Raw genomic sequence first — 3,281 nt, 5'->3', positions numbered from 1 at the left:
TGCCTTCTTCCATTTCCACGTTTAAGCTTCAGTTTAACCTTAAACTGAAGCTTAAACGTGCTTCCACAAAAGGCATCACTGGAAGTGTCTGGCGTTTAAGCTGCAGTTTAAGCTTAAACTGCAACTTAAACGCCACTCTTGGAAAAGGTTTCTGGGCCAAAAATATTACAGTTTAAGTTAGCATTTGAGCACAAACATTAACTTAAACTTACTCTGGTATGAAACCCAATTGAATATCATGGTTTATGGGATTGGGCCTGAAGGATTGATGAGTCTGGAATTTCAATTTGTTGAGACATGTGTCATTACTTGATTATCACTAAGTTGGCTCAATGAATGTTACAGAATTTGGATCAGCAGCCTCATCAAGATTATGGATCATAAACCCAAAGCAAAAGGAAAGCAGGGAGAGGCCTCAAAGCCCAAGAAACACAACAGAAGCTCAATGAAGAAAGTGTATAAATAGGATGGAATTTAAGTTAGAGGGACTTTTTTTTACCTTTTCATTTTTGGAAGTTTTCATACTTTTGGAATTGAATTCAGAGCTATGACTCACTAAACCCCCTTTCATTGGGTTAGGGAGCTCTATTGTAATTCAATGAATCAATAATAGTTTTATCTTCTTCTCAATCTTTTCTCTTGAATTTTGTTAGAAAGCTTCTCGATCTAATTCCATTGGGTAGTTGTCTTGTGAAAGAAAGTACCCATAATTGGAATCCTTCGGAACCTTGGGAAAGGAATGGAGGATTCATGCTAGAGAAGCTTTCTCACAGTGAATTGGATTGGGGTTTGGATGGATATTGTGACATGTAATCCTACCAAATTGTGGTTCATGAAACTGTGTGGTATAATCAGTGATCGAGCATCATCTCTTCTTATGAATATTTAAGCCAAGGGATTGGAAATTTGTTTGTTTTTAGAGAGAATTGGTGAGCCAAGGGATTGGGATCCAATCATATAAGATTGCCAAGCAAAAATTCAATGAACGCATTGGTTGAGAAAGAGATAAAAATGTTTTGATTCGGAGATCTCAATATCTCCTAAAACCCAATGAATTCCCCATTTCTGATCTACCACTTTCTCTTTACATTCTGCAATTAAATTCATGCAATCACCCCATCCCTTTTAATTTCAGCAATTTAGCTTCTCGCTCTTTAATTCATGCAATTTTACATTCCGCAATTCTCATCTAAATCTTGATTCCGCTCAACTAGAACATACTTCTAATCCGAATTGCTCACTCAACCAATTCTTGTGGGATTCGACCTCACTCTATTGTGAGTTTTTACTTGACGATAACCGGTGCACTTGCCGGAAGGAATTTTGCCGATCGTGCAATTTCCTAAATCGTAGCATAACAAGTTTATGCGCATCAAGTTTATGGCGCCGTTGCCAGGAATTGGTTTTCGATTGACAATTCTCAAATAGGAAGTTAACTAGATTGAGCATTTTTCTTGCTTTGTTAATTCAGTTCAAGTTACTTGTTGAATTTTTAATTTCTGCACTCTGTTACATGCTTTCTTTCTTTATGCCTTTAAATTCAAGCAACTAACTCACTGACTCACTAACTATTTGAATTAATTCCTCAACTACTCTAACCATACTCTTCCATTAACCAAGAGTATTTCACTTGTTTGTTGCCTGTGCTGTGTTTTGTATGACAGGTAGGAGAGGAGAGACATCAACTCCTCCATATACCGAACCAGAGAGGACCCTTCATAGACTTAGAAGGGAAGCAAGAGGGAAGAGAGTACTGGGAGAAGAAGAATCTGAAGGAGAATCTGAGGACAATTTTGAGGAAGCTCTAGATCTCAACATGGATAGAGAAGTTCACAACCATGAGAGAGCTGATGGAAACAATGCCATTCCCGAGAGGAGGGTTCTTGGTTCATACATAAACCCAACCTCTGGGAATTGTGGTAGCAGCATTCAGAAACCACCCATTCAGGCCAACAATTTTGAACTCAAACCACAGCTAATATCACTTGTGGAGAATCATTGTTCATTTGGTGGGAGTGCTAATGAAGATCCAAACCAACATCTCACAAAATTCCTGAGAATTTGTGACACTGTGAAGTCCAATGGAGTCCAGGAAGATACCTATAAACTGCTCTTGTTCCCATTTTCACTTAGGGACAAGGCAGCTAAGTGGTTGGAATCATTCCCAAGGGGGAGCCTAACAACCTGGGATGAGGTGGAAAGCAAGTTTCTGGCACGTTTCTACCCCCCACAAAAGGTCAATAGGCTTCGATCTGAGGTTCAGACGTTTAGACAACAAGATGGTGAAACTCTCTACGAGGCATGGGAGAGATTCAAGGATTTGACAAGGAAATGCCCACCAGACATGTTCCATGACTGGGTGCAATTGCATATTTTCTATGATGGACTTTCTTATGAATCAAGGAAGGCTGTAGACCATTCATCAGGAGGTTCATTGAACAGGAAAAAGACTGTGGAAGAAGCCATTGAAGTGATCGAGACAGTGGCTGAGAATGAGTACTACTATGCTTCCGAGAGACACAACACTAAGGGAGTCATGGAGCTGAACCATGTTGATACAATTTTAGCCCAAAACAAGGTGTTTGCCAAGCAACTAGCAGAGCTCACCAGGAAATTAGAAACAAAGCAAGTGGCTGCAATACACACACAAGATCAAGAGGAAGTAAGCACTGAAGGAGGTGATTGGGAAGAGGCCAACTATGTGGGAAACCAACAAAGGCAATCATATGATCCACATTCCAACACTTACAATCCAGGATGGAAAAACCACCCAAACTTTGGGTGGGGAAACCAGCAAAACCAACATAACAAGTCCACATACCAAAACTCCAACCAAAGATCATACCAAGCCACACAAAACACTTACTCCCAACCATCATATCATGGCCAAAATAATCAACCTACCCAACCTAATCCGAACCAACAATTTCAAGATCAATTAAACAGGATAGAAGGAATGCTGGCAAACATGGGCCAGGACATAAGTGAGTTGAAAAGCTTCAGGGATGATGTGAGATCTACCTTAAGAAACCATGGTGAAAAACTCAAGAGGATGGAGTCTCAAGTAGGAGAGCTATCTCAACAGGCCCCCAAATCAACTGCAGTGTTCCCTAGTGACACAGAAAAGAATCCTAAAGGGGAACAAAAGAGAGTGAGATGGGAAGAATGCAAGGCCATCACCATATTGAAGGAAGTCTCAGAAGAAGAAGGAATTAGACCCTCAGAACAGGAGCCAGAAATCTTGAAGGAAGGTGTGGAAGAAGCTAAGCAGGAAAGTGAAA

The 3,281-nt window shown here is 40.3% G+C and overlaps 1 non-coding gene across 1 annotated transcript; it reads right to left on the bottom strand.

Annotated features, from left to right (window-relative positions):
• Nucleotides 1-2,242: 2,242 nt before the first annotated feature.
• Nucleotides 2,243-2,346, bottom strand: LOC148548879 (small nucleolar RNA R71). The gene has a single exon (XR_015898777.1). It is a non-coding gene; the product is annotated as a small nucleolar RNA R71 (small nucleolar RNA).
• Nucleotides 2,347-3,281: the final 935 nt, after the last annotated feature.

This window comes from Arachis ipaensis, chromosome B8 (genome assembly GCF_059453495.1).
Source record: "Arachis ipaensis isolate K30076 ecotype BB chromosome B8, ASM5945349v1, whole genome shotgun sequence".
In the NCBI taxonomy this organism is placed as follows: Eukaryota; Viridiplantae; Streptophyta; class Magnoliopsida; order Fabales; family Fabaceae; genus Arachis; species Arachis ipaensis.
The sequence above is the reverse complement of the archived record's forward strand: the minus strand, read 5'-3'. Positions and strand labels throughout refer to the sequence as shown.